Source organism: Erythrolamprus reginae, chromosome 1 (assembly GCF_031021105.1).
Source record: "Erythrolamprus reginae isolate rEryReg1 chromosome 1, rEryReg1.hap1, whole genome shotgun sequence".
Lineage (NCBI taxonomy): Eukaryota > Metazoa > Chordata > Lepidosauria > Squamata > Dipsadidae > Erythrolamprus > Erythrolamprus reginae.
This window is the reverse complement of record NC_091950.1, coordinates 375,902,657-375,929,381: the sequence shown is the minus strand read 5'-3', so window position 1 is coordinate 375,929,381 and position 26,725 is coordinate 375,902,657. Positions and strand designations below refer to the sequence as shown.

Sequence of the window (26,725 nt, the reverse complement as noted above, 5' to 3'; positions counted from 1 at the left end):
GAGGGTTTCAGGAGGCTGTCGCAGCCAAAAATGGAACTTGGGAGCCTGTTTTTGTTGGCAGAGTGCTCGGGCCACCACAGGCACCAACATGAGTGACATTGAGCTGACCACCTGGCCACACCCAACCCAGTCCCCCAATGTCAAACACGAACCTGATGCAGGCCTCAATGAAATCGAGTTCGACACCCTGCTCTAAAGTTAGAAATCCAGACAATATTCTCCTTCCCTTCATTCTAGAATGTAATTGATTAAAAAACCCACATAATAAATAATAAGGTATTCCCACTTACCAATCAAAATTGAGACTAGCAACTCAGTCACTAAGTGAAACATCACATGACCACGCTGATTTATGGCATCAATTTTGGCTGCAATTGTTAAGCAAATCACCTGCAGTCATTAAAACAATATCATATAACCAAAGGTGGGTTCTATGGAACTGGTAGTAGCTTGGTGGCCTGGGTCGCTAGAACTAGCAGTCACCCAGGCCTGCCACTACCCTGAGCCAGTTCTCTTGGCGGCGTCATAGGCGACACCATCTTGGTTTTTTTGCTTCTGCACATGTGCAGAACTGTTTTTTAAGTACTGCACATGCACAGAGGGTTATTTCTGGGAGGGGGTGCTTGCATGCAAAATGTGCACTTCCATCACAATATGAACTGGTGGGAAAGGTAAGTAAAAACCACCCCTGCACATGTCTGGGACTTACAACATCCTGCCAACTTCCCCAATAACTTTGCTCATTGGAAGCTGGCTGTGGTAATCATGTGCTAATCAGCTCCCAAATCCCAATCTTGTGACCGTGGGAACATTATGATGGTTACAACTTTGAGGACTGATCATAAATGGTATTTTGCAGCCCAGTCATAAACAAGTGATCTGCTTGTCCACAAAGACTACCTATTCTCAATAATATCTACCAAGCTATATATATATATACATGAATTTGAATGCATACATACATACATACATACATACATACATACATACACTGCTCAAAAAAATAAAGGGAACACTTGAACAACACAATATAATTCCAAGAAAATTAAATTTTCTGAAATCAAACTGACCACTTGAGAAGCAACACTGATTGATAATCAATTTCACATACTGTTGTGCACATTCAACTTTGTACAGAACGAAGTATTCAATACGAATATTTCATTCATTCAGATCTAGGATGCGTTATTTGAGTGTTCCTTTTATTTTTTTGCATGTATTGGAGAGCAGATTATTTAATGTATTGGAAATACAACTTAGAAAAATTGATGCACTATTAGATGAATAATGGGCTTACTGAATGATGGTTTTATATGTTCAGTTAGGAATAGAATTAAAAGAATTATGTGACAGATCCTGCTGGGAGTGGACTTGGCAATCAACAGATTCAAGGTAGGATGAATCAAATCCAGGCTTGTCTTTTGCCTTCTGGGGAAGTGAGTGGCACAGGATTGCATTTATTTGCTAATGTAGTTAGAATTCTGATTGCTGTTTCTTCTCTCTTTAATTTTCAATACTGCTGGACTTTTTGTGCACCTGCATCTTCCTTAATGAGTATATGACCACTGAACTTGATGATGAGTGATTTGTGTAAATTATTAGGCAAGCCGAATGCTACAGCTTTGGCAAGATGTCCAAATGTTACTAACAACGAGTAGCTTTCTTATAATGCTCAGCAGTACTATACATTACTAGATGGAAATCCTACCAGTAGGATACTTGCTTTGCATTGACCAAATCATCATTTTATGAAGAATTTTCTACTATAAGGTGGTTGCTGAGATGAAGAAGATCATCACTTATAAATGATGACTACAGAACATCTACAACAGCACAACAGAAAAGCTACAACAAAAAACAACAACAACATAAAAACAGCACTATATAAAAATAAAGGAAGAAGGAAACCATAAACAACCAGGATGGCATTAAATAGAAATGTAAGAGAATGCCTTCTGAAATAATTCAGTTTTCAACATTTTCTGTCAGCAAAATGTTGACATTTTGCTGAGAGAAAAGTCAGCGAAGGGATGAGGGTCATCAGCCTGATATCTGCCAGGAGTTTGTTCCAAAACATAAAAAGTGTGCCTTCTAACTTCACAATGCTAAACCTCTAAAAAATGTGGGGCTATAAGTACTGTAGTTTCTCCCTGGATGTTCTGAGAAGTTGAACCAATGATAATTGGTACAGAAAGCCCTGTATGATACGTAAAAACTGAGCTGTAAAATCAGCCTCTTAAATTGGAAACCCAGCAGTAACCAATTCAGGATTTATATCAGCAGTGGGTTGCTCCAGTTCAGACTGCTTCTTAGAACTGGTAGCAGCGGCGTCAGTGGGAGACTCCACCCACCCGGGACACGTCTGCGCATGCGATGCCGCATCTTAGAACCAGTAGCATTCATGCTGCATCTTAGAACTGATAGCATTCATGAACCGGTAGCAAACTATAGTGATACTTTGTCTTACAAACTTAATTGGTTCTGGAACGAGGTTCTTAAGGTGAAAAGTTTGTAAGACAAAACAATGTTTGTCATAGGAATCAATGGAAAAGCGATTAATGCATGCAAGCCCAAAATTCACCCCTTTTGCCATCCGAAGCACCCTTTTTTGTGCTGCTGGGATTCCCCTGAGGCTTCCCTCCATGGGAAACCCCACCTCTGGACTTCCGTTGCCAGTGAAGCGCCCATTTTTGCACTGCTGGGATTCTCCTGCTGGGATTCCCCTGCAGCATCACAAAAACAGGGAAGTCCAGAGGTGGGGTTTCCATGGAGGGGAGCCTCAGGGGAATCCCAGCAGTGCAAAAACATGTGCTTCGCTGGCAACGGAAGTCCGGAGGTGGGGCATCCCAGCTGCGGTGGTGGGTTTCTAAGGTGAAAATAGTTTGTAAGAAGAGGCAAAAAAATCTTAAACCCCTGGTTTGTATCTCGAAAAGTTTGTATGACGAGGCGTTTGTAAGATGAGGTATCACTGTAATTCAGAACCCACTACTGGTTTATATGTGCCTTTGTTTATTCTAATTTCTATAGTTACCTAACTCAACCAAATGAGCAGTTTATACTTCTAAAATGATAAAATAATTAAAACATTTAAAAACATTAAAATGATAATAAAAACATGCTCAAAATAAATAAGGATAAACAGCAACTATGATGATTAATCAACTAATAATACTATCAAATAATGGGGCTCTTAATACATTCTAAGCCCCAGGCCCAGATACCCAGTCAAGTTTTTAATACTTTCCAAAAGGCTAACACATTTGGGACCATTCTGATCTCCAAGGGGAGAATATTATATAAGGCAGGATCTACAGTAGAAAAAGCCTATCTTCTAATTCTTCCAGTTGCTTTTCTTTGGCTGATGGGATCTACAGATTATTATTAAAGGGAAAAAACATTTAAGCATACAGTAGAATGGAGCAAAGTATTTTAACATTGGATATACTGAAGGATATTTTTGGACAATGGACTCAGAATTTTGAGACAGGCTGTCTTTCTAAATAGACTATGTTTAAAAGATGTTGTAAAAGTGGAACAAGTTTACCTGGACAAATTAATCTACAAAAATGAAATGGAAAAAGATGCTACACTGCTCATACAAATGATACCAGTTGATCTCTTTAGAATTAAAAGGGATACTCAAATAACAAATCAAAAGAGTGACCAGGATAACCTCAAACTCTCATTAAAATTTCTGAGAAGGGACAAAGAAAGAAAATGAAAATATACAGAATAACAGAATTTTAAAATCAACTTTTAGGGCATTATTGAAAGGGACTAAAAATTAAGACAATTAAAAATACAGGAAAGGAATATAAAATTGATTTATCTGCTCATTTTTAAAATAGATATGTTGTTATTTCTGATAACTCTTACTGACTCAAACCTTTGCTGACCAGGACTGAATAATGAGACTTTGAGGATTTGTTTATAGATATGAGAAGAAGATGTCATTTGTTGTATTTCAAGACAAGGTGCTATGTTTATATTTGTGATGCAGGGGAAAGTTTATATATTTATATTTTCTTATTTTTACTTTTTCTATTTTTCTTTGAATTTTTAGGTTCTGCACTTTTTAAATTCTTTTTAAATTTGTATTAGTTTCTACCTTTTTAATTTTAATTTTTAATAAATAGCTATTAAAAATATCCCCTTTTTTTTCTCTTCAGAGCAAAAAGTGGGTTGCAGGTCACTCATTCAATCCTTTCTGGACTTCTTCAGAATCATTAGTAAAATTAGTTTGTACCAGCTTGTAATGAGTCGTATCCCATTATCCTTTTCCAAGGAAAAACACAGGACACAGGTTAAGAATGTATGAGATTGTATCTTCAGAATTTCTACTTTCGCATGTTGTATTTCCTCTAAATAAGGTACAGAGAATTAGGAAATGTAAATGAAGGCGGATGGGACTTGGAGAAGGCTGACTCTGTGGGCACTTACTGGCTGCAGCGTGGTATGAGGCAGGAGGCAGTCCCATAAATAGTCTGGCCCTAAGCCATTTAGGGCTTTAAACATGATAATCAATACCTGGAATTTCGATTGGAGACCGACTGATAACAAATGCAGCTCACGTAAAGTTGGAGCAATGCGGACATACCTTGATGCACCCGTTAATTCAATGTTCCCTCTAATTTTTTTTTGGTGTGGGCGGAAAAGTATAGTGTTTGAGCGACAGTCCCTTTGGGACTGGGCGGCATAGAAGTATAAATAAATAAATAAATAAATAAGAAAAAATTTCCCTTTTTTTATTAAAAGAAATTAATAATAAAACAAAACCAAAATCTATTACTATTATTACTATCTTCTCTTTTTCCATCCCTGTCTCCTCCCCCTTGTGTGTGTGTGTGTGTGCATGTGAACTCTTGAACCATTTCCAATAACAGGTGAGCTATTGGAAATGGTTCAAGAGTTCACACACACACACACACACACACACACACACACATGGCTGGGGGGGGGTTTCTCTTATTATTTGGGTGCTTTTTACCATATGCTTTAAATCAAGAGTCATTTATCTCTCTTTCTCTCTCTCTCTCTTTCTCACTTACTTTCTCTCTCTCCCTCTCTCTCTCTGTCAGCGAGGGGGCTGAGAGAGAAAGCCCTCTACTGCAGCCCCCTTGCTGGAAGTCTGGGATGAAAGCGCTCCCAGCCAGGGGTCTGCAAGAGGGGCGGGGCGGGCATTCCCGAAACGGACGGAGAAAGCCCTCTCTCACAGCAAAAGCGCTCCCAGCCGGGGGGCTGCAAGAGAGGGCTTTCTCTGTCCGTTTTGGGAAAGCCCGTCCCGCCCCTCTTGCAGCCCCCTGGCTGGGAGCGCTTTCATCCCGAGAAGCCGAAGCCGAAGCCGCCGGGAGAGAAGTCGCGCCCCAAGGCAGGAGGCGGTGGAGGAGGAGAGGGGGCGGATCAGGCGGGCAGGGGGCAGGTCTGAGAGGCCAGGAGCGCGAGGGGGCCGGAGGCACCATGGAGAGGCAGGGGCGGCCGCAGCTCCCTTCTACTGCCCGCGCCCCCCCCCACCCGCCTCCCGCGGGCTGGCAGGGGGATGGGGAGCATGCGCCCAAGGAAAAGGCTGCGCGGGGGTATTTTGGAGTGCACACGTGCGTGCGTGCGTGCACGCAGCTTACAGGGAACAGTGCCCGTTATTATATGCACTGCTGCATTTTGTACCAGTGAAGTCTCCGAATGCTCTTCAAGGGTAGCCCCATGTAGAGCACATTGCAATAGTCAAGACGAGAGGTGATGAGGGCATGAGTGACTGTGTGGAAGGCCTTCTTATCAAGGTAGGGAAACAACAACACCTCCCAGCCACAGCTGAGAGATATAATACCGCAGCTGAGAGATGAAATAAAAAATACATTTCTGGCACCATAAACAAAAAAAGAATGCATGACAAACTACAGTATTTCTGAAACTAAAATCTTATGGCATCTCTGGACCCCTACATAATTGGATAACTCTGTTCCTGTCAAACAAACAACAAGTGGTTAAAATAGAGCATTGAAAACATTCGCTACACCAATTCTTGAATACAACTCACCTGTCTGGAATCTGCGCTGCATATCATGCATTAATACAATTGAGAGAGTCCAAAAATATTTCACCAGAACAATTCTCCACTCCTCTGCTCGCAACAGAGTACCTTATTCTACCAGACTTGAAATCTTGGGCTTCGACAACTTAAAACTATGTTACCTTCAAACCGATCTAAATGTAGTTCATAAAATTGTCTGCCACAATTTATTTATTTTATTGGATTTGTATGCCGCCCCTCTCCGCAGACTCGGGGCGACTGACAACAGCAGTAAAACAGTACAACAAAATCCAATACTAAAAAACAGTTAAAAACCCATTATATAAAAACCAGTCATACATACAAACATACCATGCATAAAATTGTAAATGCCTAGGGGGAAAGTGTATCTTAGTTCCCCCATGCCTGGCGGCAGAGGTGGGTTTTAAGCAGCTTACGAAAGGTAAGGAGGGTGGGGGCAATTCTAATCTCTGGGGGGAGTTGGTTCCAGAGGGTCGGGGCCGCCACAGAGAAGGCTCTTCCTCTGGGTCCCGCCAAGCGACATTGTTTGGTTGATGGGACCCGGAGAAGGCCAACTCTGTGGGACCTAACTGGTCGCTGGGATTCGTGCAGCAGAAGGCGGTCCCTTAGGTAATCTGGTCCGGTGCCATGAAGGCCTATGTCCTACCTGTCAATGATTTCTTCAGTTTCAACCACAATAATAGACGAGCACACAATAAATACAATCTTAATGTAAACCATTCCAATCTCGACTGCAGAAAATACGACTTCAGCAATAGAGTAATTAATGCCTGGAATTCACTACCTGAGTCTGTGGTTTCTTTCCCAAACCCCTAAAACTTTAACCTTAGATTATCTACTGTCGACTTACCATTCCTAAGAGGTCTGTAAGCACACCAGCATGCCTGCGGTCCCCTATTGTCCTCATTTATCTGTATTTACTTTGTTTATGTTTATATTTATACCAATACCTGCTATCTTGTACATGTTAGACAAACAAACAAACAAAAATTACAAGGAAAATCCTCAAAAAAAAAAAAAGACTAGAAAAGCAGATCAATACAGGTTTATAAGGAAAAACAGTAGTTGGAAACTGAAAATCATAGAAATTTAGAATGCGGTGATAAACTCCAATAATATTCAGGGCCAGCCTTCCTAGAACTTCTGTAAAGCTAGGCATGTTGCTGCCTGTTCCCACTTATGTTCTTTCAATACTAGTAAGTAAGCCAAATATTCTAGAAGTGTCGCACTGCCTTTCAAAGGAAGCAAAATATTGGTTAGATTAGCCGATCTCAGCACTCAAGAATGTTGGAAGCATCTAACAACATATGCATACAGGAAATGACACATGTGCTCAGGCCATTTTCCATGGTGAGGAACCCCCAAACTCTTATCTTTGCAACAGCTATTATCTTACAATTCATAAAAACAGGGAGGATGTACATTGAGTTGGGAAGGAATTAAACATAGTTTTGTCAGAGCAGTTTAAATAACATTTATAAGGCTTCTTGCCTTACTACCCACTCACTCAGTGTTGGGTAATTGCTTGCTGTGATAAGAGAAAATGATTTGTGATAACTGCTCTGTGATGTTAGTTTCATCAAGCACCAACTGATGCTTGTTATTCTCTTAGTTACATACTGTTTGCTTTAGTGAGAAATACATGTAATGCGATGTGCTTTAACTATCGAGTGAGTTGAAAGCAGTTCAGGGTGTATTTACAGTAAAAGGGATTTTCACATTAAAAAGCAATTCTGAGTTTCTTTTCTTTCTTTTTTTTGGAGCCATGGGGATATCTTGTTAATGTCAAACTAGAAAATCAAGGAGAACCATTTTAAAATCGAATTAAACATGCATTTGATTTGAGCAAAACTTTTAAAAAATTCTAGGGTGGTTGTGGAAATCCATTCTATTTATTCATACCATTCCTGAGACACAGTGGTAAACTAAAGACTCATATACAGTGGTACCTCGACATATAAGTTTAATTCGTTCCAGACCCGAGCTTGTAAGTCGATCAACTCGCATCTCGAACGAATAACTGGAAGCAAGGAGATTCTTGCGCCACCTAGTGGAAGCTCGGCTCGTATCCCGAATTTGAGCTCGGGTGTCGAACAGAAATTTCGCTCGCGTCGCAGCTCGTAACTTGGAATACTCTCATGTGGAGCAGCTCGTATCTAGAGGTACCACTGTATATTTAAAGTAAATGAAGGTAGTGCACCAGTAGCGTAAATTCAAGAACCTCAAGTACAGTAAGAAGAAAAGACACAGAGCTGTGGGCGTCAGAGCTGCACCTTCGGAAGCTTACCAAACCCAGCCAACCACAGACCAGTAGATATGAAGCTGAAGTCTTCAATGAAACACAGCAGCAGGGTTTCTTGCAAAAATATATTTACTTCTTATTTACACTACTATCTGTATTCTACCGTACTATACATAAGTCACTACTATATATCTATATACTATACTATATATCACTACTACTATTACAACTATCTCAATTACATCAACTCACAGGAACCAACAGAGAGCAACAACAGCAACAGGTAAATCAACAGCAGGAAATCAACAGCAAGGAAGCAAGCACAAAAGCTCTTACACATTTATATATTTATCCCCCAATCAGGTTGCTGCATACTCAATTAACTCAGAATGACTCAGCAATCTCCTGGTAGTTCTTCCTTCTGCATTGGGATATTACCTCAGGATATTGCTAAATCCTGACAAGGGGGAGGGGGGATTTTGTTCAACATGAAGTCAGAAAAACACTTTTTCTTCAGTGAAGGGCTACCAAACTTTTTACTGCCACACTATGGACATGGCTTATGCAGGACTTCCTGCATTTCCTTTCAACATCTTGCAGTGCAAATTGGATGCTATGGGGTGGAGCTCCATTTTCGCTACCCCACAGTGTCCCCCCCCCATTTGGGCAGTAGCCCACCCCTGGTTTTCTTTCTCTTTGGCATTCTCACAGCTGTATTTTCTGCAATTAGTTATATACCCTTTTTTGAGGTGGGGGGGATTTAATAAAACAGTCACAGGTTTTTTTTAAGCTATACAAAAGTGGCTTGCCATTGCTTTTTTGAGGATCCATTTTGATTTTTCCATTTTATTAGTGTCTGTATGCTTTCGATACAGTATTCTTAGTGATTGCCTGGACTAATCCCTGCAGTTTCCTTGGCAAGGTTTCAGAAGTAGTTTGCCATTGCCTGCTTCCTAGGGTTGAGAGAAGGCTAACTGACCCAAGGTCATCCAGCTGGCCTTGGGCCTAATTAGATTAGAATTCAGAGTCTTCATGTTTTCAGCCTGATGCTTTAATCACTGTACCAAGATGGCTTCCTTAGTTAATGCAGTGTTTCGCAATCTTGGTACCTTTAAGATACGTGGTCCTCAACTCCCAGGATTGAAGTCCAGATGTCTTAAAAATCACTAAGGGTGAGAAACACTGATAGTTTATAGCTGTAAGAGGTACTCTGTGCTCATTTCCACTCCGTATAACTGTATAACAGAATAACAGAGTTGGAAGGGACCTTGTAGGTCATCTAGTCCAACCCTCAACCCCCCCCCCCGAAAAAGCAGGAATCCCTATACCTTTACTGACAAATGGCAGTCGAACTTCCTCTTGAAAATTTCAGTTCTTGGAGCTCTCACAACTTCTGAAGGCAAGCTGTTCCATGGGTTGATCGCATTCAGTGTCAGAAATTTTCTCCTTATTTCCAGGTTGAATCTCTTCTTAATAATAATTTATTAGATTTGTATGCCCCCCCCCTCTCTGTAGACTCGGATCTTGGTCAGTTTCCATCCAAATCTCTCCTTGCTTAACTTTCAATTCTTCCTTTCCAACAAACTCCGACAGAAGTTGTCAACAGCTGAGATTTAATCATTTCAGGCATACTTGTGAAGCCCATTATGTGTGAAATAACCATGGAGTGCAGTACTTATCCTAAGATTAAATAAGGTTCGCAGATGAATGTGTGTGGGTATTTAATCATACATGCGGACTGTCCAGGACAATTACAGGTTTGGCAAAGTCATCCCACCAGAAAAACCTGTTCCAGAAAATTCCCCGATATTTTTTCACAGAAACACCACACAGAGACAGGAGTAGCAGGGCTGCTTCTAAGTGCCAGTTTGTGGAAGATCAAGGGGAAAACTTTCTCCCAATCTTTTTTCTTCAGAAGAAGGAGATGTACCTTATACTCTCTCGTTGGAAGAGAAAACGCAGCAGAGTGTGAGGGTTCTTTGACACCCGATAGGGAAACTGATCAAAGTTCCTCTAGTGATGCCTTAGCTATAGTTTGGAAGCAATTTATACCAACAAGATCGCCCACAAGTTCATATGTTGTATTGCCCACAAGATCATATGTTGCATTGCCCACAAGATCATATGCTGCAATGTCCTGCCTGTCAAAGACTACTTCAGCTTCAACCACAACAACACAAGAGCACACAACAGATTCAAGCTTAACATTAACCACTCCAAACTAGACTGTAAAAAACATGACTTTAGTAATCGGCTTGTTGAAGCATGGAACTCATTACCGGACTCCGTAGTATCATCCCCTAACCCCCAACATTTTACCCTTAGACTATCCACGGTTGACCTCTCCAGATTCCTAAGAGGTCAGTAAGGGCCATACATAAGCGCACTAGAGTGCCTTCCGTCCCCTGTCCTATAGTCTCTCCTATATCTCGTATTTCTTCTCTACTGTATCCTCTATAACCTTCATTGTATATTATTGTGTATTGGAATAAATAAATAAATAAATAGATAGATAGATAGACAGACAGACAGACAGACAGACTGACTGACTGACTGACTGACTGACTGACTGACTGACTAACTAACTTTCTTTCTCCTGCTCTGCCTCTTTTATTGCCAGAGCCTGTGAACAAAACAGGAATAGCAACACTCTACTTCAGTCTTGCTTTGTTTGGGGATGGATTTCCATACCTGTTGAGGATGTGACTCATTTTCTTTCTTTAAAGACTGAGGAAATTTCAGGGATGAAATACAGTGTTTCTCAAGAGAACCCAAGTTTGAATCCTGATCTTCCAGATTGCATATGTAGGTACAGTTAAGCAGAGACATATACCAACTTCTTTCTTTCAAAAATATCCTCCCTCTTTTCTGACAAGAACTCACTGCTCTTTCTAGCTGGGAATTAAACTGATTGGGGTGTGCTTTGGATGTGAAGGTCATAATAAGTTCATTCTATATTTTAGAGAAGGAAGGATGTAAAAAGGAGTGACCATTTTTGTAAAATGTAAAGGTTTGCATAAACCTATAACAACTTTTAGCCCTCTGGGAATCAAACTGAAAACTATTAAGCATTTATAACTTTATATCTACAGTGGCTCATGGTTGCTTCTGAAAACCATCATGACCTAAAGAAGTTTGCAAACATAGCTGTACTAGCACCTGTTATTCAGAACACATTGTTTCTTTTAGCTTGAAAGTAATATTTAAGTGTAATCATGACTGATTAGTAGCAATAGCACAATTTTACTCCAAAGCACTGGAAAAAAAATCATTTGCTTCTCATGGTTTCTGTACATGCACATACATGTACTTGCTCAAAGATATACAAATACATATCAAAGATTTCTATCCATTTCAATATATTAAGAAACAGGTAACTAACCTTACTTTAAAAGCTGTTGCTGTATCTTAGGAAATTTCAATTTTAATTTCAATTTATTAGATTTGTATGCCGCCCCTCTCCGATGACTCGGGGCGGCTCACAACAATAATAAAAACAATATAACAGTAAACAAATCTAATATTAGATATATAAGAAAAGATATATAAAACCCCAACAATTAAAACCAAACAACACATACATACCAAACATAAAATATAAGAAAGCCTGGGAGAGGTGTCTCAGTTCCCCCATGCCTGGCGATATAGGTGGGTCTTGAATAATTTGCGAAAGCTAACAAAATGAAGATTTTGTTCTACCATGGACCTGTCTAAAAATATTACCCAGCAGAATGAAAGACAGAAAGCAGAACATCAGAGACAATGCTCGGTGGGCTACGAGACCGATTGCTAAATTGCATTCACCGCCATGGCTCATGTGCGCTTGCAGGGCCAGCACGATTTTGCTTCTTCACCCGTAGAGGTAGCAAAATCACACATGGAGCTGCAGGTGAGCCTGTGTTTCGGCATGCATAGAAGCAAAAAAATATTGCCGAAACACAGGCGCACCTGTGGATCCCTGCGCGATTTTGCTACCTCCACAGGTGGAGAAGCAAAATCGTGCTGGCCCTGCAAGCACTTACGAGCTGCAGCGGCGAGCACAATTTAGCGTTCTGGCTCGTAGCCCACCTCTGGCTATATAGAATGCATTTATTCTGGAAAGCCAAGTATATCCTTTAAATATGTACTCATATCCAACAACCTCATGTCTCATCAACACTCCGCAGGCTGCACTGGCTGCCGATCAGTTTCCGGTCACAATTCAAAGTATTGGTTATGACCTATAAAGCCCTATATGGCATCAGACCAGAATGCCTCCGGGACCGCCTTCTGCCGCAGGAATCCCAGCGACCGATTAGGTCCCACAGAGTTGGCCTTCTCCAGGTCCCGTCAACGAAACAATGTTGTCTGGCGGGACCTAGGGGAAGAGCCTTCTCTGTGGTAGCCCCGACCCTCTGGAATCAACTCCCCCAGGAGATTAGGACTGCCCCCACCCTCCTTGCTTTTCGTAAACTCCTAAAAACCCACCTATCTCGGCAGGCACGGGGAAATTGATATACCCCTCGGCTGTTCCGCTTTATGTATGATTTGTTTGGATTGCATGATTGTTTTTAATAAGGGTTTTAAATATTGTTTTTAATATTGGATTTGTATACTGTATTGTTTGTTGTGAGATGCTCCGAGTCCATACAAATCTAATAAATAATAATAATAATAATAATAATAATAATAATAATAATAATAATAATTATTATTATTATTATTATTAACCTAAGTGCTAGAACCCACTGTAACAACATTGCCAAAAAGGCACTAAGTGTTGTTAATCTAATCTTATGTAGCTTCTTCTCTAGCAATATTACACTGCTAACCAGAGCTTACAAAACATTTGTTAGACCAATTCTGGAATACAGCTCACTAATATGGAACCCACATCACATATCAGACATATCAGACTTCCTGGCTCCAATCCTTCTCCGCAGGGAGGCCGAACCAATTAAGCTGTTCCGCCCCAGACACCTGATGGATCCAGAGGGTTTTCAGAAGGCGCTTGGGGTTATTCCAGATACACTCATACACAGTTCGGCAGAGTCTCTGGCTGAGGCCTGGAACAAGGCTGCAGCGGAGGCTCTTGACCGAATTGCGCCGTTGCGACCTCTCCGCGGCACTAGACCCCGTAGAGCTCCATGGTTCAACGAGGAGCTCCGGGAGTTGAAACGCCAGAAGAGACATCTAGAGAAGTGATGGAGGAAGAGTAAGTCCGAATCCGATCGAACACTTGTAAGAGCACATGTTAAAACTTACAAAGTGGCGCTCAAGGCGGCAAGATGCGCGTATCATTCCGCCTTGATTGCATCAGCGGAATCCCGCCCGGCCGCTCTCTTTAGGGTGACCCGCTCCCTTCTTAATCAGGGGGGAGTTGGGGAGCCCTTGCAGAGTAGTGCCGAGGATTTTAACACGTTTTTCGCTGATAAAATCGCTCGGATCCGAGCGGACCTCGACTCTAATTGGAATACAGAGTCGACTGACAACGAGTCAGTTGAGGTGACTGGGGCACGTACTTGTCCACCTGTCTGGGAAGAGTTTGATCTGGTGACACCTGATGAAGTGGACAAGGCCATTGGAGCTGTGAGTTCCGCCACCTGTTTACTGGATCCGTGTCCCTCCTGGCTGGTTTCGGCCAGCAGGGAGGTGACACGGAGCTGGGTCCAGGAGATTGTCAACGCTTCTTTGGGGAGGGGGTCCTTCCCGGATTCCTACAAGGAGGCACTTGTGCGCCCCCTCCTCAAGAAGCCTTCCCTGGACCCAGCCATTCTCAATAACTATCGACCAGTCTCCAACCTTCCCTTTATGGGGAAGGTTGTTGAGAAGGTGGTGGAGCTCCAGCGGTCCTTGGAAGAAGCCGATTATCTAGGTCCTCAGCAGTCAGGATTCAGGCAGGCTACAGCACGGAAACTGCTTTGGTCGCGCTGATGGATGATCTCTGGCGGGCCTGGGACAGGGGTTTATCCTCTGTCCTGGTGCTTCTTGACCTCTCAGCGGCTTTCGATACCATCGACCATGGTACCCTTCTGCGCCGGCTGGAGGGGTTGGGAGTGGGAGGCACTGTCCTTCAGTGGTTCTCTTCCTACCTCTCTGGTCGGTCACAGTCGGTGTTAGTGGGGGGTCAGAGGTCGACCTCTAGGTTACTCCCTTGTGGGGTGCCTCAGGGGTCGGTCCTCTCCCCTCTACTATTTAATATCTACATGAAACCGCTGGGTGAGATCATCCAAGGGCATGGGGTGAGGTATCATCAGTATGCAGATGATACCCAGCTTTACATCTCCACCCCTTGTCCACTCAGCGAAGCAGTGGAAGTGATGTGCCGGTGCCTGGAGGCTGTTGGGGTCTGGATGGGTGTCAACAGACTCAAGCTCAACCCGGATAAGACGGAGTGGCTGTGGGTTTTGCCTCCCAAGGACAATTCCATCTGTCCGTCCATCACCCTGGGGGGGGGAGTCACTAACCCCCTCAGAGAGGGTTCGCAACTTGGGCGTCCTCCTCGATCCACAGCTCACATTAGAGAAACATCTTTCAGCTGTGGCGAGGGGGGCGTTTGCCCAGGTTCGCCTGGTGCACCAGTTGTGGCCCTATTTGGACCGGGAGTCACTGCTCACAGTCACTCATGCCCTCATCACCTCGAGGCTCAACTACTGTAATGCTCTCTACATGGGACTACCTTTGAAAAGTGTTCGGAAACTTCAGATCGTGCAGAATGCAGCTGCGAGAACTATCATGGGCTTCCCCAGGTATGCCCATGTCACACCAACACTCCGCAGTCTGCATTGGTTGCCGATCAGTTTCCGGTCACAATTCAAAGTGTTGGTTATGACCTATAAAGCCCTTCATGGCACTGGACCAGAATATCTCCGGGACCGCCTTCTGCCGCACGAATCCCAGCGACCATTTAGGTCCCACAGAGTTGGCCTTCTCCGGGTCCCATCAACTAAACAATGTTGTTTGGCGGGACCCAGGGGAAGAGCCTTCTCTGTGGCGGCCCCGACCCTTTGGAACCAACTCCCCCCAGATATCAGAGTTGCCCCCACCCTCCTAGCCTTTCGTAAGCTCCTTAAAACCCACCTCTGTCGTCAGGCATGGGGGAATTGACATGTTCCCTCCCCCTAGGCTTATAAAATTTATGCATTCTAGTATGTATGATTGGTTTTAATTTGTGGTGTTTTTTAAATTAACTTAAATATTAGATTTGTTTTACATTGTATTGTTATTGCTGTGAGCCGCCCCGAGTCTGCGGAGAGGGGCGGCATACAAATCTGATTAAACTTAAACTTAAACTTAATTAATATGATCGAGAGAGTCCAGAAATATTTCACAAGAAGGGTCCTTCACTCCTCCTCTTGCAACAAAATACCTTATTCCATCAGACTTGAATTACTGGGATTTGCCTGTGATCTGATCTAAATGTAGTTCATAGAATCATATACTAAAATGTCCTTCCTGTTAATGACTACTTTACCTTCAACCACAGCAATACACGAACATGTAATAGATGCAAACTAAATGTAAACTGCTCCAAATTCGACTACAGAAAATACGACTTCAGCAATGGAGTGATCAATGCCTGGAATCAGGGATGAGCTACTGCCTGGACTGGGGGGAACACAGTGGGGTAGCAAAAATGGAGCTCCACCCCAGAGCACTCAATTTGCATTGAAAGATATTGAAAGAAAATGCAGGGCATCCTGGATAAGCCACGCCCACAGTGTGGCAGTAAAATTTTTGGTAACCCTTCACTGCCTGGAATGCACTACCTGACTCTGTGGTTTGTTTGTTTGTTTGTTTGTTTGTTTGTTTGTTTGTTTGTTTGTTTGTTTCTTTCTTTCTTTCTTTCTTTATTTATTTATTTATTTATTTATTTATTTATTTATTTATTTATTTATTTATTTATTTATTTATTTATTTATTTATTTATTTATTTATTTATTTATTAGATTTGTATGGCGCCCCTCTCCGTAGACTCGGGACGGCTAACAACAATAATGAAACAACATATAACAAATCTAATATTTAAAATAATTAAAATATCTTCCCCAAACCCCCAAATATTTAACTTTAGAAAGGGTACAGTCAACCTCTCCCTGTTTCTAAGAGGTTTGTAAGGGGCATGCATAAGCACACCACCATGCCCACTATCCCTATCCTACTATCCTATTGTCCTCTTTTATCCTTACTTTTTACTTATTTTGTGCTTATACAAATTATTACTATCCTATACATGTTTGACAAATAAATAAAGAAAACAGGTGGACAACTTGTCAAATGTAGGAGGCAGCAGAGGGTGAGGAAGTAGGAAACACTATAGAACAATTTCTGGTTTCTATGGACAATCTTATCAAACATCAGAATTTTTTAAAATAACATTTGAAGAATGGTGTATATCTTAATGGTGCACTTCTATTTAATGTAAAATAATTTCATTCACATAATATTGATCTTTTAAACAACTGGCACTTTTTCTTGAAGGTCTCAACATAGTTTGGGAAGACAATATTCTGCAGCTCGGCTGTCTGGCTACCCCTCCCTCAAGTATGGCAAACCCCAGGCTGGGGTTGGACAAATACTATATGGATTCTGAATTTGATGGATCTCATTCTCATTAGAATTGTTTGCATATTCTTATTTCAACAAGTCATAATTAATTGATAACAAAGATTATGGAAAGCAACTATGAGATAATGGCTGTAGGTTTGGATTTAGAGATATTGAAATATATTCCTCATTATTAAATTAACTAGATGACTTTGGGGCAGTCATTCTCTCAGTCTTACACAGTTGTTGGCATAACAAACAAATAGATAAAAGGATGAATAATAATGCTTTTTCCCAATAGATTGTTCTTATTTATACGAGTACAGAGATTTTGGATATAAATATCTAATATGGATATTGTAAATGTTTTTATTTCTGCTGAAGATGACTCATTTATAATAGTTTTGAACTCTTTTAATATTAACCTTTAGTTTCTGTTCTTCCTGTTGCAAAAATAACAGTAGAAGAAAATGAAATAATGTTAACAAGCCGTCAAACAAACAGAATTTCCTCCTCCAAATACTATCATATATTATTTAGGAATGGGAAAATATAATTCTTAAACATATTATAAGATCCTTCCAAAGTTGTACATTCTTTAAAAGAAGGAAACACTTTACACTTTCTTTTCTGAATTTATAATGTAATTGATGTAATTAAGGGGAGAAAAGTATAACAGTTCTGAAAGAGCAGTGAGTTCTTGTCAGACCTACCTGTCAGCTGGAAAAAAATTATTGTCAGGGTTCCAAATTGTATCAAAAATCAAATCAGAGTCCAAGGCAAAGTATTCCTCAAATTTTCAATTTATATGCAGAGCCATGTTGGCACATCTGGGAGAAACCTGAATCTGAAGTCCCAGGGGTTTCTCCACCCAGTTTAAAGTTCAAACCCTTGTCCCCACACACCCAAGTCCATCATGTCCGACCAGAATCACAATTCAAAGTGTTGGTTATGACTTATAAAGCCCTTCATGGCACCGGGCCAGGTTATTTCCGGGACCGCCTTCTGCCGCACGAATCCCAGCGACCAATTAGGTCCCACAGAGTTGGCCTTCCCCGGGTCCCGTCGACTAAACAATGTCATTTGGTGGGACCCAGGAGAAGAGCCTTCTCTGTGGCGGCCCCGACCCTCTGGAACCAGCTCCCCCCAGATATCAGAGTTGCCCCCACCTTCCTTGCCTTTTGCAAGCTCCTTAAAACCCACCTCTGTCGTCAGGCATGGGGGAATTGAAATTTTCCCTTCTCCCTAGGCTTATAGAATTTATACATGGTATGCTTGTATGTATGATTGGTTCTTTAAATTGGGGTTTTTAAGATTATTTTTAATATTAGATTTGTTCACATTGCCTTTTTTATTGTTGTTAGCCGCCCCGAGTTTTCGGAGAGGGGCGGCATACAAATCTAATAAATGAATGAATGAATGAATGAATGAATGAATGAATGAATGAATGAATAAATAAATAAATAAATAAATAAATAAATAAATGTTGATCAATCTTCACCTGCCAACTTCCCATCTCCTTCCATGCAGGTTCAGAAGTGCAAAGACAAAGGATAACCTTGACCATCTAGAAGGAATTTGTTATGGCTACATGCAGATATCCCTCATGCAACTGCCCTTTCCAAATTCCCACAGCTAAGAATACATTTTAAAATCGCATAAAGCTTCTGCCTGATAATTAACTTTAATGCGCCCGCAGCATAGCAAATTCATAAAGCGCAGGGTCCTCTTGTGATCTATGGCAGGTTGCCCTTGGCCCAAAACATACATTTTTAAAAGGGAGACCAAAATGCAGGTTGCATCATGTTGGCATGATCCCAGAAAGAAATACAATTGACTCAATACATCACAAAGAGCTAATGCTGGATTCTGGTATATAGCCACATCATAGATGAATCAGGAACTCATTGTCACATTCATCTTGCATTCTCACCTTGATTTAAGGTTTGTCATGAGCTTGCACTGGTTCCTTTGAATAGTGCTGTAAATTTTGAAAGCATCTGGCACGTGTTTAAAATTTTGTATGTTATTTGTCAGCATCTCATGAGGTTGCTTAGTCTTTTTTTGGTTGGTTTGTCTTCTTTTAGGAGTGGGAAGTAACAATCCAATGTCATAAGAGTGTGTGGCTAATGGTTACACCGTAAGATATGCAAAGACTTTTAATAAACAATGGCAGCTGTTGCTAAGCCTTATCAGAGTTGTTGGAAGAAATTGAGCAGGGCTTTTGAGCACATTCAAGATAAATGGTAAACTACGTCAGGTGTGTAATACCCAGAAATACAAAATTAAATATCCTAAGTACTTAGAGATATATAATAAATCCACTTTTCCTATTACTAAAAAACAGGAAATGTATATATATTTTGGAACAGGACAAGCACACTTAAACAACTGAGCCACAGTCTATACTTAAGGACTACTGTGGAACCTGAAATGTTCTGTTACAGGCATGGTTAACTATGGAAAGAAGATTACTGTAATCTAAAAAGATCTGGAATCTACAGACTCATTTAAAATTTCAATAGAGCGCTTGTAGGAAGGCAGGTTCCAGAAAATGCATACTGTATATTTATGATAAGACAATCATGTATGGAGAAAAATTATTTAAAAAATTATCCGAAAAAAAAGAAAAAAAGAAAAGACAATCATTTTATAAAGTCTCCTTTTCCTGAAAGCTAGAATATTCTTCCAAGATATCTAAGGGTGGGGAAATGGAAGTGTGGAAAATGAAGAAATATTTAACCTAACATTACGTGAAAGAGTGACTGTTAAATACAATAGTGTTTCATCCAGTTTTTGAAATCCTGCAAGGATATTATAAACCTTTCAGAATGCTCTATTTTCTTTGACAAACATACCAATTATATAATAAAATAATTAAAAGGTTTCACATTTTTGTGCTTCATTTATTATGGAAAGATCTTTAAATGTGTTGATCACATTAAACTAAGAAAAGAGGTCAGAAAAATGGGAATCCTGGATTAACTCATCATCTCCATGATAAACTTCTATATAGGTCAGCAGTCACAATACAGAGAGAACATGGTGAAATAGAGTGGTTCCATGTTGGCAAAGAAGGGAGGCAAAATGTATGTTTTCCCTTATTTATCCAGCACATTTGATGAATTTATTTATTTATTTATTTAATTTATTTATTGGATTTGTATGCCGCCCCTCTCCGCAGACTTGGGGTGGCTAACAACAATGGTAAAACAACATATAACAATCCAATTTGATAAAACAACTAAAAACCCTTATTATAAAAAACCCCAAACATACACACAAACATACCATGCATAACTTGTAATGGCCTAGGGGAAAGAATAACTTAACTCCCCCATGAATGTATGTTAAGGGAGCAGGATTGGAAGAAAATGAACATACAGTAGTCTGAGGATACTGCCCTGATAGCTGAAAGTACAAAGGACCAAGTAATAAAAGTCAAGTAGCACAATAAAAAAAAACAGGAGTACAATTAAATATAAGGATTACTAAACTAATAACAACAGGTCAAACAGATCAGCTTAGAATTTACAATGAAGATAACGAAGTGGGTGATAACTGCTGCCTTTTAGGATTAATCATCAACATAAAAGAACGATCAGTTGACAAATATATTTCAAGGCAGCCCTTGGTAGAACAACCATGAAGGCCTTGAAAAAGATATTCAGGTGTTGGGATGTGATTATACCTACAGAGACCAGAACAGTGCAAGCAATGGAAGTGAAAGTTGGACTTTGGAGAGGCAAGATAGGAAGAGTATTGGTGCTTTTGAACTTTGAAGCTGGAAAAGTCTTCTGATAATACCATGAAGAGCCAAGTAAGCAAAGTGGGGGTGTGGGGTGGGAAGGATCATCAACGAAATCCAGTATTCTCTCTTGAGACAAACGTAATCATGCTCAAATTATTCAGATCAGATTAACAGTATTGGAAGAGACCTTGCAGGTCATCTAGTCCACAACCTGCTGCCCAAGCAGGAGAGTCTTATATCTGCCTCTACCTAGGATCGAACTCACAACCTCCTGATTGTCAGGCAAGAGCTCCACCTCTAGGCCACAGCACCCTATTTCAAAAAAGATCTAGCTTCTTAAAAAAGGTTCTAATGCTGAGAAAGGTGGAAGGAAAAAGAAAAGGATGACCGCCAGCAAGGTGGCTAGACCAGGTACAGTGACCATGAATGCACCATTGAAATTGATGAAAGACCATGTTAAGGCTGGATCATCATGAAAAAAGTTTATGTGGCTGCTAAGACTTGCCAAAGACTTTGAGGGCACATAATCATTTTTTAAAAAAATCTAACAAAGTTGTTAATGAGACAATTTCATTGTTTGCAATGTTTAGAAATATTGCCACCTTTTGGACATTTTCATTAGAGTTTAATCTATTGGCCTCATAAATAAATCATCTTCTGTATAATTTTTTTTACTCATTAGTAGAATTCAGGCATGACTGAGTTTCTGCATGTTTTTCCTTACTTAATCTTTCAAAAAGTGCTACATTTTAAATTTAATAAAAGTTGCAAAATTTCCATAAGTCCTCTTGTCAACATTTTGCCTTTTTGCGCAGGGTACTGTAAAGACAGCCATTTTGTTATAGATAGATGGATAGGTAGGTAGGTAGGTAGGTAGATAGATAGAGATGGATATGGATGGATGGATGGATAGACAGACAGACAGAAATAGAAATAGAAATAGAAATAGAAATAGAAATAGAAATAGAAATAGAAATAGAAATAGAAATAGAAATAGAAATAGAAATAGAAATAGAAATAGAAATAGAAATAGAAATAGAAATAGAAATAGAAATAGAAATAGAAATAGAAATAGAAATAGAAATAGAAATAGAAATAGAAATAGAAATAGAAATAGAAATAGAAATAGAAATAGAAATAGAAATAGAAATAGAAATAGAAATAGAAATAGAAATAGAAATAGAAATAGAAATAGAAATAGAAATAGAAATAGAAATAGATATGCAAACTTTCCTAATTTTTTCTGCTATAAATTTGGAATGGCAGAGACACATTTCGATAAACTGAGATAGGTGAACCTCTGTGGAGATCCTCAGCCATCCAGGTCATAATTGTCTCAAGGGTGCTTTTTCAAAAGGCAAAAAGATTTTTCCTCAAGGAAAAAATAACCCAGTTGCCTTTTGAAAAAGCACCTTTGAGATAACTGGGTAGATTAGTTCTAATTAGGGGAAACAGCAAATAAATTCCACTGAGAGCTTGCAAGTGCCACCTAAAACAAGCGAGATGTTCTTCTCGCTGTTGCTTTCCATTGTGTTGGAGCCAAAGTTTTCAAAATGTTCAACTACCACATCTAATGACTACTCTGGCTGAGGAATCCCAGGGGTGTTGTAAAACCCCCCAAAACTGAATGGTGACAGAGTAGGGCCTATAAGTGCACAGACTATAAAGGGAATATAGGGGTCTTTCAGAAAAGAATAAAAAGAGAGGCTGTCCATATTACTTTTTATAATATATTATCTAATCATTGTTGAGCCAATTCATAGTCCCCTTGCATTCTAAAATATTATCCCGATAGCTGCAGAACAGTATAAGCTGCTAATATGGATACCGTAATTGAAAAACAAGACAATTCCTATAAGGCTCAATAGTTATTCTTAGGACATGTTCACTCTATATCCAAATTTTTTTATTAATGAAATTAATAATATCAATTCAAAATAATGGAATTGTTTTGGCTTAAGTTTATGTTTGTGAATTTCTTTGTATCTAAATGTACTAGATTCTTTCAAGATTATTTTATGAGGTCATTTAGAAGAAATATTTTAAATTTATCTACCAGAGCCTCAGAAATACTTCTTGACTCTAATCTGAATATGTTAAACATTAAGAAAAAATATATCATGCAAAGTCCTTCTAAGTAATTATAGGAAAATACATTTTAAAATATGCAAATAATATATATTTTAAAATTAAAGTTACTTTGTTCCACGAACTGATTCCAATGTACTGAATCAAGAGGCAAGGTAATTTTCTCTCAGGATTACACTGCTTCCTCATATGTGTAAGTACAGCATTAGCACAGCATTAACACAAGCACGCAATGAGACACATCCAGAATATGACATAATTCTCTCTAGGACACACAGATGTCTAAATTGTGGGCAGAACATTTGACCTCTAAATAAAATGCTGGAAATCTCCACCACCAGGGACAATATTGAGAAATTCCATAAATTAGAGAACGTTTTCCATTTGTCAAATAGGGCAACTCTATGGCTTAGGACCACCTTATCTGAGGGACTGTGTTTTGCCGGTCACATCTACCCAATCCATCAGAGCGGAGAGGCGGGGAATGTTGCGGGTCCTATATCTGAGGGAGATACACCTAGTGGGACCCAGAAGAAGGGCCTTCTCCATGGTGGCTCCCTCTCTCTGGAACAGAGATTAGAACAGCCCCACTAATTCTGCCAGCAGGCCTGTGGAACCAAGTGCGGGATGGACCCCATTAAATGGCTCATGTGATCTGCTGTTGCCGGGGTGGTAGGTGAGGGGTGAATTTATTATATACATTTATTGGATTCTTTTTACTAGTTTTATTGTTTTAAATGTGGTTTTATATTCTGTAAGCAGTTTTGAGTTGCCATGGGTGAATAGGCAGCAATATTAAACAAACAAACAAACAAACAAACAAACAAACAAGCAAACAAATAATACGACAAAATTTTCAGGGTTTCTGGAAAGCCTTTGGAGGCTAATGTGAATCTTGGTTTCGAGGCTGTACACCATGAGTGGAGTTTGTGTATCAACTAATGCAAATTTTTGATCTTTAATTTAGAGAAGTCATAATCTTATGCATTTAAATCTTAGTTAATCCAGATCTTCAGATTAGAAATGACCTATCTCCCAGGGAAACTAGTAAATTGATGGACAAAATGCATTCAAGGAGCTACAGCTACCTAGCAAGTTTAGGATGTAGACATTCTAAATATTAATTTCTCCGTTCTGAAATTGTACTTAAAAAAAAGAAATTATTGGTTTTTTTAAAAGGCAAAACCAAAACACAGTGACTACAGGAAACAAAAAAAAGTATGCAGCATAATCATTATACATGAAATCGTAATTTTTAAGAGACTTTCCTGGAAGTGAATGAAGTAAATAGACTATGCTGAAGAAATGTGGTCCAAATTCATTTATGTTGTAATATCTTACATTAATTTTCAATTTTCTTCTCGTCTATGCATTTCATAGACATAAAACCGCAATGAGATTTATTAGTGTTGATTTACCATATTATCTGAAATTAACTATTAAATTTTGTAAACCATGATTTATGGCTTATGTAGTTTGTAATCCTACATTTTGTTCAATAAATCCAGCCAATGTACACAATAGCATTTCTCAAGAAATATGTGCTCCTTATTAAGAAGAAAGATCCAGAAATATGTGCATCTCATTAAGAAGGAAGATCATAAGCTTTGTAAAAATATATTTTCCTTTGAATAATTATACTTTAAATATTGGCAGAGCAAAATAAGAATTTTATGACATAGAAAATGTAAATATTTGAGTTATTGGAGCTAGACAGGCATAATTTGATAATCTCTGTTGAAATCAGCGATGATTAATGTAAGACTAATTGTTATAAATACAGGGACTCACGCAATGATTAAACCTGAATTCAATGCCCTAAAATTTGCCCAACCAAGAATTTAAAAATGGAAACAGAACCTTGGGGAGAAAATCAGGGCCAATATCTAATTTTTGTAGAAATAATAAAGAGGAAACTTCCCGTTTATCACCGCTCTGACTGCCTCCTAGTACCTTAGAACTAATAATTAAATAAGAACAGCTTTTCTAATTTCCATCAGTGTTTCATGCGCCCACATCTAAAAGCATGAAGAGCCAGAACTGCCTAACTTAACATTTCTGAAAATTAAAAGATGACTTATTCTTCTTTCTCATTCTCTCTCTCTCCCCATTTTTTCTGTTTCTCTACCCCCCCATTTCCCCCCCCTCTCTCATACATAAGATCCTTAATACACATCAAGTTTTTTTTAAAAAAAAACCAGGTTTTTTTGTGTGAAATAATGATAATCTGATACTAGGAATGATATTCTTTCTTGGTATTAAGACATAGAAACTTTAACAAAATATTATATTGTTACACAGAATATAAAATATAGCACATCAGGGAGAAACATCCCTACAGAGGTATTGGCACTCCTGACATCTTCAAAACACTATAATGCTCCTGAGAGCAGTCTGACAGTGTTTTGAAACAGGATATAATGCTCTGATATGCATCAAAAAGGCCTCGTCTGCCAAAAGACACATGGTTGCTGATGATAATGAAAAGTGCACCTTACAAATCTTGTTCAACATACGCAGCCTTCGACTAGATAGATGTTTAAAATGAAAGCAAATACGCTTCTACAATATTCTTGCATTTGTGCTTACATATAAAAAGGTAGCACAAAAGGTAACACAACAGTAGGCTTTTGCCTTATTCCCAATTCAATGAATCAGAAATAGCCAATTCAGAAATGTGTTTCTCTCTTGGGCAGCTATCAGCTCCTGCTAATCCTTTAGCATCTCAGGCAAATTCTGTCTCGTATGAAGCATCTGAAAACCTCAAGTGTAAATGCTGCTTCTAGGGGTACAGTCTTACTAAAACCAAGATATTTACCGAAAGCAACATAAACGAGCTCCCCCCCCCCATCACTTACCACTGTCAAGACTCAGTACTTCTGCGTAGGTTCAATAGAACAAAAGTCTCATATGCTCACTTCTCTAAATTTACCAGAAAGAAAAGAGTTTGCATGCTTGTCCTTTAAGTGTCTTGAAACATGGTTTGCATAGCTGGATAGCGGCTTATCTCTGCTTTTCTGCTTTTGCTTCCATACATGGATCTGTTCCCAACCGTAACTCTAAGCTGTTGAAAAGAAGCTATCTGGCAGCTTTCAGCTTCATCCAACACGTAAATGATTTAAAAAAAGGAGAAAAGGCTCCACGCTTTCTCTGGCCACTTATACATCCTTTGGTCTATGCCACAAAGCATCTTCTTTCTCTTTTCTTTTCTTTTTTAAATAAGCTGGAATGCAATATATTTCTTTTCATGGCTTGCTGAAAACAAATCCTTTGAGATTAGTTTATGCAACTATGAAAAATTGATGCTTGGTCTTACAGGGAACTTAAAATGGTTTTGGCCTCTTGTGTATCTCTCGGTTGTTTGACTGCTTCTTTTCAAAATATTTGCCCAGCAATCATCAAGACCCACTAAATATATGTGGAAAAGACAGATATGTAACCACCACCACCCTTCTATAAAATTCCCAGCAGTCTCTTTCTAAGAATACTTTTCTACTCTCTTTAGAGGTCAAGGGTTTGTTTTCGAAGGCATCTGGAAGGGTTTCAAGACCATATTCATCTGGTTTGTGAATGATGAAAGGTTAAGAGTCACATTTTTATTGAGAGGGAAAGAAGTACAACAGAGAAGTGTGGCAGCTCCCACATTTCCCCAAGAAGACATCTCCCAAATTAGTAACAAAATGGCTTATTAAATACTGGCGCTATTATTACAGGGCTTGTATTACCATAGACAAAACATGCATTCAAAATTCTCTGCTTGGGATTCTGCTGCCAGCAGTTTGACAGATCAGTAAGTTCAAGGTTGACTCAGCCTTCCATCCTTCCAAAGTCAGTAAAGTGAGGATCTAGATTGTTGGAAGCAATATGCTTACTCTCTTTAAACCGCTTGAGAAAGCTGTAAAGCACTGTGAAGTGGCATATTTTATTTATTTATTTATTCATTCATTTGTCCAATACACAATACAGTGTTCCCTCGCTTTTCGCAGGGGATGCGTTCCGAGACCGCCCGCAAAAGTCGAATTTCCGCGAAGTAGAGATGCGGAAGTAAATACACTATTTTTGGCTATGAACA

The 26,725-nt window shown here is 39.6% G+C and overlaps 1 protein-coding gene across 1 annotated transcript in view; it reads right to left on the bottom strand.

The window, feature by feature from the left end:
* Nucleotides 1–25,581, bottom strand: part of SLC8A1 (solute carrier family 8 member A1) — a 305,160-nt gene extending 279,579 nt beyond the window's left edge. Inside the window, exon 1 of the mRNA XM_070734658.1 lies at nucleotides 25,512–25,581. The gene's annotated coding sequence lies outside the window, so the exon portion shown is untranslated. The remainder of the gene's footprint in view (nucleotides 1–25,511) is intronic.
* Nucleotides 25,582–26,725: the final 1,144 nt, after the last annotated feature.